Source organism: Oratosquilla oratoria, chromosome 14 (assembly GCF_046742065.1).
Source record: "Oratosquilla oratoria isolate Oo_2021 chromosome 14, ASM4674206v1, whole genome shotgun sequence".
Taxonomy (NCBI): Eukaryota; Metazoa; Arthropoda; class Malacostraca; order Stomatopoda; family Squillidae; genus Oratosquilla; species Oratosquilla oratoria.
Genome location: NC_134790.1, coordinates 45,710,871 through 45,722,981, shown reverse-complemented (window position 1 = coordinate 45,722,981; position 12,111 = coordinate 45,710,871).

The window sequence follows — 12,111 nt, the reverse complement described above, 5'->3', positions numbered from 1 at the left end:
GAGGTTTGTCAGAAGAGTGTTTGTGGAGTGTAGTGGCCTAAAACCGTGTTGTGAGTCAGCAAGGGGAATATATGGTGTGACAAGTTTAAGTATTAGGCGTTCAATGACTTTAGAGGGGGTGCAGAGAAGTGTGATTGGGCGGTGCGATGTTGGGATTGTTGGGTCTTTGTTCGGTTTTGGAATGGTGATTATTTTACCATGCTTCCAGATGTCGGGTATTGTGTTGTGTGAATAGCTGTAGTTTGCAATGTTTGTGAGTGCGTGTATACCTTGTGGTCCAATGTGTTTTAGGTGGATGTTGCTTATGTTATCAGGGCCACAGGCAGATGAGTGCTTGAGACTATGCATTATGAGTTTTGTTTGACTGTCTATGAAGGGTGTATAGTCTGAGTCTGTGGGAAAGTCTTTCTTACGTCGAATGGTGCGTCGGTCGTCAGGGTGAGATGTAAGATGGCTCGTCTGTGCAAAATGACGTATGAGTGCGTTTGCTTGTTGTCTGTTTGAGGGTAGATTATCTGTTGTTGTGATTATTGCTGCGTGAGAGCGTGTAGTGTTAGTGTTGGATAGTGTGATGCTGTTGAGTGTTTTGTACAATTTGCTGGTGTTTGTTTTGTGATCAAGTGTATTGATAAAGTTTTGCCAATTTTGTGTTTTTTGTTCATGTATTTTATTGGCAATCACAGTGTTTAGTGTTTGTATTTGGTCTGCTATGTTTTGAGGGATAGGTGTGGGGGTATCGTGTTTAAGTGTGTCACGTTGTCTGATGAGGCCTTGGATTTCTGGTGTGAAGTTGGGGTTGTGTGATTTTCTGTTGCCTCTAGGGATGTATCTCTTGTCTGCGTTTTGTATGATTGTATTAAAAGCGTGCACAGCATTGTTTATGTTTGTGATTGGTGTACTGTTAAGTGTTTCAAAATGTTGTTCTGTCTCTTCATTAAAGGCTTCCCAGTTAGCTCTCTTGTAATTGGTGTAAGTGTGTCTGTGGCCAGCTGGGGTGCATCTTGTTTTGGTGGTGATGATGATTGGAAGGTGGTCAGAACCAAGGGCTCCGACCACTCTCCATGATGTTGTTGGGGTTAGGCAGGGGGAGCAAAAGGTGATATCAGGAGAGGAGGGAGTGTAGAGGGCTTGGTATGGGATATGTGTATGATTATGCGTGTTGTTCATGATAGTCAATGAGTCGAATTGAGTCTGTATATCAAGCCCTCTGTCTGTGTCAGGGTTGTCGACAAACCAGGCAGACGACTTGGCGTTGAAGTCACCACCCATGATCAGGTTGGGGATTGAGGTTAGTTGGCTGAGTTGAGGTCTGAAGGTGATTGGAACTGTGGGGGATGATTGGGGGGGAATGTACATGTTAACTATTGTTAGTGTTGAATTGTTGCCTGTGCGGATACGAATGGATTGGGTTTCTGTTGTGTTATCTGTGGTAGGGAGGAGAATTTTGGTTGTGGCACTTGTGTCCACAAAACAGATGGAATGGTGGATCAGGGTGATGAGTCCACCGCCATTGCCGTCAGTCCGGTCTTGTCTGATGGTGGTGTAATTATGAAATGATGGTGTTTTGTGTGAGTGTCTTAATTTTGTTTACATTATAGCGGGCCCAGTTGACCGGCCCTGGTTAATGGGACGGGTCTGCCTAAAAATAATAGGAATGATAATAAAACAAATAAATGAAATGAATAAATAAATAAAGATCAATCGATAAATGAAATATAATAAAAACAAAAAAAACTTCGGAGGTGTTCAAACTCGCGATTTCAATTTAAAAATATATTTTTCTAATACCTTTCTTGCTTATTTATATACATCTGGTGTTCATTTCCATCTCATGTTTCTCGTTTTGTTTTCACCGCCTCACACCCTCTACCTCAACATTCTGGGTAATCACGCTGAGAAATCTAGAATTTGGGTAAGTGAATCGAGCAAAACTATTGATTTCTGATAGAAACGAACAACAGCAAGAAAACAGCTGTAAACATGATTTTCGGCCCACCCTAATCAGACCTAACCAAATTTAACCTAATTTAATGAGACCTAACCTAAATTATCCTATTTCAACGAATCCTAACCTAACCTAAACTTATCTAACATAGGGACATGTATGTTACGTACCCGGGAGCACTCACGTCAAACATGAGACAAACCCGTGTGCGTTTCTCGCTGTGTACGTATTACTGCCAGTCAACAGTTGCCAGATGTCGCTAGCCATTTATAGAATCGTCCTGTTTTCAAAAAAGGATGTGTTTGTTGGATAATCATTTCACTTTGTGTTAAATTAATAATTAACAATTAGACTCTATAGGTAACGTTTATTCTAGTTCTAGTTAGGTATATAATTTCAAATATGATAATGATGCCATAAGATAGCGCTGTGCAGGAATTTGCAAATAGAAGTACGTGTATCTGCAAACATATAGTCACGTGCTGGGAGGTTGGTACGATGCATTGCATGTAGCTAGATAATGTAGGCCCTTGTGGACACTTAGTTGTAAGCCGAGGTATTTAATATATACTATAATAAGGAGCAATGTGCCTCTGTGTATACTTCTTTCTGTGTGTGGTTGTGTACGTAATGTCTGACAAATAAGATACGCCGGAAAAACGATCTTCTAGAAAAAGGGAAGATGAAAATAGTGTGATTCAAAACTTCAACATTAAAAAAGACTAGGTAATAAAATCCTTTTATGTCATTTGAGAGTGACTAGGATGCGCTTTTGGTTTAAAATATAACAATTGAAAATGTTATATCAAAAGTAATCGCCTAAGCAACGAAATAATAAATTTATTTCGAAAAAATGTGCATTTTGATTTATTAATAAATAGTTAAAGGAGATCGAAATCGAATAACACGCAAATGAAATTACTGTAATAGCAAGCTATAAATGATGGAATTATTTGGAAGTTAAGAGAAATCAGAATTCCGTGATTTTCAGGGGCGTTTACACTAGTATTTCATAATCTTCCTAAATAATAAATAAAAATGTAACTGTATTCTAAAATAAAGGCAATTACCTAGAGAACATTTATTTGAATGCCTCATGCTAAATTGTTTTCATTAATTATTAGTTAGTATTTATTTGTGATTGATTTGAAATAAGTTAGGTATAGGAAATGAAACAGTAATATGGAAACATCAATGTATTTTAGCATTTGGTACATTTTTAATATGTTTAAGGCTAAATTCCTTTTCCTTTTTGTTATCTTGCCTTTCAGTAAGGCAGCTTTGCCTCTTGGTTGGCCAAACTGACGCCTAGCAATGGTCGTTGGCTGACGAGGAATTTTTGTCTTTGCCGCCTCCGATGCCTTAAAAATAGTGCAACCTGCAGTCAGAAGGAAAGTAGTAACCTGCGCAGGATTTCTGCAGGCTTTCAGCCTCTGTTCAAATACCGCAAAGGAGCTGAGCATGCAGGTGGTTTTAGTTCTCTTTAATTCTCTATTGATCATGCTTGTGAACTCATCAATGCTGGTGTCAATTGATTGATTTTCATTTGTTGTCTCTGCGGGGGTCTCGATAACGACAGCTACATCTTCCTCATCGTCACATGCAGCTGGTTCTTTATTACCATGAGATACTGCATTAACAGGTGTATCAGCAAATAAGCCATCTAAAAAATTCGATGTCGGCATCGGTTTGTCGCCGTATATCACCTTATACAAGACTTCTTTTTCAGCAACAGTGCAGGCGTATAGTTGTGGAAGGCGAACTGCGCTGTACTGCGACGCTGCTAATTGATGTTTGCAAACGCTACCTGTGTTTCCACAGAGGCAGCTGCACATGCCGATTGAGAGGTCCACATTGTAACAAATGCCCTCTTGTGAAGCTGACTTAACCGTATAAACTGTTCCTCCAGCATGAGTGACAGCGCACATTGGAATGGTGCTGGTGGAAGGTTCGCAAGAACTGTCCTTTTTGAGGAGGACATCTGACAACCGTAGACGAAGGTAATTGTTGTAAACGTCAGCCATTACCAACAGCAGCTGTGCACCGTTGTGTGCCTTGTTCCTGTACACAATTAGGAAATAATCATTACAATTATGAATTTGTTAATTACAAGACTTCCTATTATTAAAAATTTACATTAAAATTACGCTCAAATCTAAGGCTAAAGTAAGTGGGTTGCATACATCAAACATCTAAAATCAAGTATTTAACCCCTACCATACGGTGCCGCACACGTAGGCGTCATGAGGAGCAAGTGGATTCGCGACGCTACCATATCGGAGTCTTGATTATATTTATTATAGTCGCCCCTGTGTTTTTACATTCTCCCTAATCTGCTCTTAATCACATTCTCTGTGGTTTTCAAAATTCACGGGTGAAAGAGAGAACGATAGATATAAGCGGTGACTATATTTTATGATGCGAGTATTATTACGACACGTCGTACGGCTGGCAGCTAATGCTGCCCACGAGATTTAAGTCCCGTAGTGAAGTGGAGTTGCTGCAAATGACATATAAGGATTTTATTACCTAGTCTTTTTTAATGTTCAAGTTTTGAATCACACTATTTTCATCTTCCCTTTTTCTAGAAGATCGTTTTTCCGGCGTATCTTATTTGTCAGACATTACGTACACAACCACACACAGAAAGAAGTATACACAGAGGCACATTGCTCCTTATTATAGTATATATTAAATACCTCGGCTTACAACTAAGTGTCCACAAGGGCCTACATTATCTAGCTACATGCAATGCATCGTACCAACCTCCCAGCACGTGACTATATGTTTGCAGATACACGTACTTCTATTTGCAAATTCCTGCACAGCGCTATCTTATGGCATCATTATCATATTTGAAATTATATACCTAACTAGAACTAGAATAAACGTTACCTATAGAGTCTAATTGTTAATTATTAATTTAACACAAAGTGAAATGATTATCCAACAAACACATCCTTTTTTGAAAACAGGACGATTCTATAAATGGCTAGCGACATCTGGCAACTGTTGACTGGCAGTAATACGTACACAGCGAGAAACGCACACGGGTTTGTCTCATGTTTGACGTGAGTGCTACCCGGGAGGCTTCGTCCCCGGACCCCCATTGGGGTGCACATGACCTAGCCGGGATGCCCTTTACCCACGGACCCAAGAGACGGGTGCGCATTACCAAGTCGTAAGGACCTCCCCCGCCCATCCCCCCATTTGGAGAGCAAATACCGGTGGGGTTTGTTTTACATAGCCGGGGGAGCCACATAGTGGGGTCCGTGTTTCCTGGCCGGGGTCCCCCCCCAGTGTGGTGAGTGTTGCTTAGCATGAGGAAAAATATGAATAACAACTTATCTTTTTAATAGAAAGACTATACACACTGCTCATTTCTGTCTCCCTTTGGAGAATCTTGGATAAATAAATGGTGAGGGAAAAAAAAAACTCTTATCCTACCCCCGACCCCAACTGTCGGGGGGAATTGAGATTTGAGGAAACGAGGAAAACAAACGATTTCAGTTATGAAATGCGCCAGCGAGGAGGAAGGGGAAGAGGAGGAGAAGGAGGGGAGGACAAAATCACATGACTTGTTATCAGCCAAGTAACGTGGAGTGGGAGAGGTAGGTGGGTGGCGAACATGCACTTGCATACGCACTTCGTTCCACATGCGAGACGCATATTTGAACACATGTGGAGTAACAAGGTGGAATTGTGGGAAGGATACACGGTTTATGAGTGTATGATATATTATACTGTAAGTAGTAATGATAAAAAGGAGAAACCTGCAAAAGCAGACATGATCCTAAACAAATAGAATCAACTAAAAACACAACGCAACGAACTATGATAATACAATTGTTTTATTACAAATTATATCAAAAGGACTCACTCGAGCACTGTAATCAGTTGTTGGGGTGTTGACAGTGTGAAGTGATAATTAGAAATTTAAAAAATCGCCAGACTATAAACTTCGTTACCTACGCTGACGTGGTGGTTCAAATCGGGTTCGAAGGACTATTTACAAACAAATGACAAACTATCACAGTGCAAAAATTATTACATAAAATGACTATACATGAAATACAAATAAAACAGAAAAATATCAATATACAAAAATATGAAACAAAATAATATACAAAATACCACTTTATAATATACATCTATGACGAACGAATGACGCTTCACCTATATATGATCTGCTTGAATAGTAAGAGGACCTCATAGGACTAAACCTATCTTCCCCCGTCCTACATTAATTAACAGAACGTGATGACAGAAGATGTAGCGCCCGGAAGGTGTCAACACGAGCAGCGATGGTGCCCCAGTGTTTTGCTTTTTCGATTACTCGTGGCGAAATACAGTCACATTAACTAGTTGTTATATGTTGTATGTTATACATATAGGAGCTAGAGCTAATTATCAATATACCTGCGTATGTACGTTTTATTATCATTATTATTATTGCATAGTTCCTTGTTTGATGAGGTCCTTTGCATCTAGATCCTGATTTGGCTGTAACATTTGCACCATGGCCCAATAATACGGTGCTAAGAAAGAAAGAAAAAAGATCAGTGGAATCCCTCTTTCCTTGAGGCCTTAAGCACGAGCCCATTTGGCTTAATGGTTAATTCTGACCTGAGGAAAACAAAATTGATTATCAACCTCCAATGAACTGCAACGAGACATTATGTCGTCTGCCTATAGCATTTGGTCCATAAAAAGGCTCAGCTATCAGATATTTAACAATAAGACAACCTCGAGCAACTAATCTTTCATAAAGCCTTGGTTATCGATATGATGACATTCAGCTAGACGACGCTAATGCATTTTTTTTTCACGAGAAAAAGTACCTTGATTCGCCGGGCCAGATTCAGCCAGTGTACATTTTGGCATATGTTCCCATTTGATTTAAAACACTCCCCGAAAATTAAACACCTTAAAAAAAATAGAATATATTGTTTGTGATATATATGATCATGAACCTGATATAAATTAGACATATAAGATATGAAAGAAGTACGATGATGGTATGAAAATGCTGAAATTAATGTACGAGATCCGCCTGATAAAGATCGGAACTCCAAGTAACAAGTAATGAAATATGGTAACACAGGGCAATCAAGGAATGCTTGGATTTAGTATTTTTAGTCTTACTCTCACTCTTATTGTTACTGCTACTCTTACTATTACTCTTACCCTTACTACTCTTGCTCTTACTCATACTCGTACTCATACTCATACTAGTATTCGTACTCATATTCATATTTTTACTCTTACTCATGCTCTTACTCTTACTCTAACTCCTACTCTTACTCTTATTCATACTCATGTACTTAATCTTACTTTTACTCTTACTCTTACTCTTACTCTTACTCTTACTCTTACTCTTACTCTTACTCTTACACCTACTCCTACTCTTACTCATGGAGTTTTGTTGCCGCCCTCCTTCAAGAATTTATGTATCCTTCTCAAGGGGTCTTCAGTATTTTTTTTTTCAGTGTACCACCACGATATACTATCAACCCTGCTACTGGGTTCACAAGCCAGTGCAACTTGTGCAGGTCGCAATCCCGGATAAATGATAAGAGTTGTATAATAGAAGTACATTCAGCCTAAAAGCTTGTCAAATCAAGTGCGGATCAAAGATGAAAAAATCATACCGGATAGGTCGAGTCCCGGATCAACAACGACCGCCAAAAGTGCAGCTGCCCAGTAGGGTGCCGACGATGAATATGCGATTGATGGACAAAGGAAGGCGAGAAGAGAAGGAAGAAGCTTCAGAGGAAGCTGGGGGAAAGGGAGGGCAAATGTGTAGGAATAAGAGTGGGATCTTTGAATATTGACACGATGACTGGTAAATGGTGGCGAATATAATAGAAGAGAAAGATATACTGTGTATATAGTAATAATGGCAGGAAGTATAGCGATGTTGATTGGAGGATACAAAATGGTATAGATGGAAGGAGAAACGGTGTTGAAGTGGTACTGTTAATAGTGTATTGGATGGTGTTTGATAGAATAATGTGCTTAAACTGAAAAATCGGAGTTATCCTGATGAATATTATATGTGCATATGCCCCTCAAGTGGAATATGAGTTGGAGGATACGGAAGAGTTCTGAGGTGAAGTAGAAGTGGTCCTGAATATATCCAGGTTGGTTATGTGGGCAGAATTTGGTTGGCGTGTTGGTGAAGGAAATAATGTTGATGGGGTTACGGGTAGGCACGGTGTTGCGAGGAAGGAACGCAGAGGGGCAGACGATTGTTGATTTTTTCGAAACTGATGGAGATGGCTATCATGAACACTTGTTCAGAAAAGACGGGGGAACGCAGGATTACATGTAAGGCTAGGGGAAGTAGTACACAAGTAGACTGCATCCTGTGTAGATGTCACTTAAAAAAATAGGTAATTGTAGGGTAGTGTAAAAGGGGGAGGGGTATTTTGTCAGCAATAAGCAGAGCTTTCATCAACGGATAATATCGCACCGAAGAGGTGGAGTCAAAGAAGTGGCAAAGAAGAGATTTAGGGCAGCGGAACGGAGGAATAATAGATATAAAAAGGGATCAGCAATGTTTTTTTTTTCTTTCTTTCTTTCTTTTTTTATCCTTTTGTATGTGTGTGTTTTTCTTATGATTCGATTCGTAGAGATGTCTCCAGTCTCTAAAAAATAAACTGCATAAAATATGCTGATAGTACCATGGGAATGTGGCAAGACAACAACATATGGTGTTGGTTAGTAAGATGAGTTTGGAAGTAAAGATGAAGAAGAAAGTGATGGTCGAACGATTAGGTAGAGGAAACTAAATTAGGTGGGATACAATAGAAACTTTAGGAGGGAGGTGTGGTAGACACTGGGTGAAGAGGAAGACAGTTGGGCATTTATCTTAAAAGTGGTTAGAGAGATTTTTTCCGAATGAAATGAGGGTGGAGAAAAGAAGGTAAAAAGACTTTGTGGTAAAGTAAGAAAGTATAGAATAGTATTAATGGGAAGAGATAAGCGAAAAACAAGTGGGATAGACAAAGTGATGAAGAAAGCAAGCAGGAGTGTGAGGAGACGCGTAGCTTAGCAAGAAGAAGGTAGCTAAGATCAAGGTCTAAATATACAGGTCAGACCGTTTGAATTATTGTGCGCAGCTTCTGACGTCATTAGGCTGGGTCCGTTTTCTCTGTGTGAAACACTGAAGAAAACTGTGAAACGCCAAGGAAGACAGGAACTATAATATTTTATATATTATATATATATATATATATATATATATATTATATCATATATATTATATATTCATATATAGACAGGAACTATAATATTTTATATATATTTATATATATATTTTATATAATATTTGTCAGAATATAACTAATTGCGTGGAGCGGTGCGAGCGAAGGCAACGACATTCCCGAACGACGCACCAGCTTCAACTGACAGCTATAGGACCCGCGAACCCCACTTTGAACAGCCAGGTGACGTTCACGGGCCCGCTGCGCCAACTCCCTCGAAATTCGGTCGGAATTGGTTAGACCTTATATCCTTAGATCTTGGCTAAGATAAAGGAAAGAGCGTACGATGAGCTGTACGAGAGGCTGGATTGTGAAGGAGGGGAGAAGGTTCCTTACCGTTTGGTCAGGCAGAGAGACAAAGCTGGGCGGGATATGCAGCATGTTAAGATTATAAAGGATTCAGACGGAAATGCATTGACAAGTAAGAAGAGGGCGTTAAGTAGGTGTAAGAAGTATTTTGAAGAGCTGGTGAACATAGAAAATGTGAGGATATTAGGAAATGTGAAAGTAATAACTCAGGAAGTACGAGAAGTCAACAGGGAGAAGGTGAGGAAGGCTTTGAAGAGGATAAAGGGCGGTAAGGCAGTAGGCCCAGTGGGCATATCAGGGGAAGTGTGGAGCTGAGGAGAGATTTCAGTGACATAGCTGACAACTTGTTTAGCAAAATCTTGGAGAGTGAAAGAATGTCGGAAGAGTGAAGAAAAAGTGTGATAGTTCCAAATTATTTTGATAACAAGGGGGATGTGCAGATCTGCAGGAACCACAGTGGTATAAAGTTGATGAGTCATGCAATGAAGATATGGTAAAGCGTGGTGGAAGCTAAATTGAAAAAGAATCAGTGAGGGACAGTTTGGTTTCATGCCTGGGAGATGCACTACAGACGTAATATCTGCCTTAAGCATGTTGATGGAGAAGTACAGAGAAAGCCGGAAGGAGTTGCAATGTAGTTGCAGAAATAGATAACGGTGTCAAGAAAGGAGTTGTAGTGTTGCATAGGTAAGTCTGGAGTGGTAACGAAGTATGTGAAGGTAATGAAGGGCGTATGACGACAGTGCAACAATAAACGTGGGTTTCAAGATGGAGGTACGACTACACCAAGGGTCGATTTGCAAGTGTGATGGGTAGATTGACAGATGAGATTACACAGGAACCTTCGTGTAAAATGATGTTTGGGGATGACATTGTGGTATGTGGTGAGAACCAGGAGAAAGTCGAGGCAGAGGTGGAGATATGGAGATATGTCTTAGAGAAAAAAAATGAGAATAACTAGGAGCAATACTGGGTGTGTAAATGGGAGAGGTGACGGGAAATGGTGAAATAGCGAAGGTCGATTAATTCATATTCCTAGGTTCATCAGTACAAAGTAATGGGGAGTGTGATAGAGAGGGTGTGGAGGAGGGTGACAGGAGTGATCTGTAACAGATGTATTTTGGTAAGAATGAATGGAAAGTAAAACCAACTAAGTTGTATGGTATGGATACTACCAATGACAGAAAAAAACAGGAGGTTCACTTGGGGGTAGTGGAATTAGATATGTTGTGTTTTACACTCGGAGTGGTGAGGCTGGATAGCATCAGAAATGAGCATATCAGAAGGACAGCGTAGGTGCGCCATTTTGGGAACAAAACCAGACAGGCAAGTGGTTTGGTTGTGTGCGGGAGAGTGATGAGGAGTATTGGGCGGGAGGGGTGATATAATAAAGGAGGACATTTGAGTGGTGGGGGCAAAAAGAAGATGTATAAGACAGAGTAAGGTAGAGACAGGTCAGCTCTGGCGACCCCTATCGGAAGCAACCGAATGAAGTCGTCACCATGCACGATCTTTTTTCATAGTTTATACTCATTATTCACAGTTTGCGGCTGTAGACCGTAGCACCTCTTGGATAATTTTAAGTCCTCTTGTTGATTTTATACAATTTCTGAAGATTCGGTCAGCTGGAAGCATGGTCTCGGGGCACATTTCACTAATCATTTTATTATACCGTGGTTCAAACATTCAACATTTATTTGTTTTATTTCTGACTGGTGTTTGTCGAGCTCAAATTAATTCAATGTATATTTCTTATTTTCGGATATTATCATATCATAAGTGAAGAGACATATTTTGTTTGGTTCTTGTTTAGAAACCTGCGGAGAAATGAGGAGTTGCTCTGACATATTCGCTTTCTCTAGAATATTTATTTTGAATAACGTGTAGTCATGTGAATATATAATTTAGTAGTAATATAATGAAATGTAACAGCCAATTATGTATCTTATATGTAATTTCTTTTAATATATATATATATATGTATATATATATATATATATGTATATATATATATATATATGCATATATATATATATATATATATATATATGTATATATATATATATATATATATGTATATATATATATCTGAATATATATATATATATATATATATATATATATATATATATATATAGAGAGAGAGAGAGAGAGAGAGAGAGAGAGAGAGCATTTACTGAGTAACTAATGGAGGAAGACTTAGTTTACAATGACATCTCTTTGGTAGGACGAGTAGGGAGAGATAAAGAGATGGAGAGATAGCAGATGTACTGTAAATGTGTAGAGATAAGGAGAAAGGGAGAGGTATGAAGAGAAGGAGAGATAGACCAGATAAACATTAAATATGTCACGAAGAGAGAGAGGGAGGGAAAGAGGAAAAGATGGATAGAGGAAAGGAAAGGGAGGGGGAAATACAGTACTTGATCTTGATAAAATATTAATGTGCTTATTTCTTCAAATAGATACACATATTTATGATTAAAAAAAAACATTTGCATGGAATGAAATTGAGTAAATCTTTTTTCCACGATCCTCTCTCTCCTTCTCTCGGAACAAGCTAAGTCTGGCAGACCGTTCGCTAACTTAGCG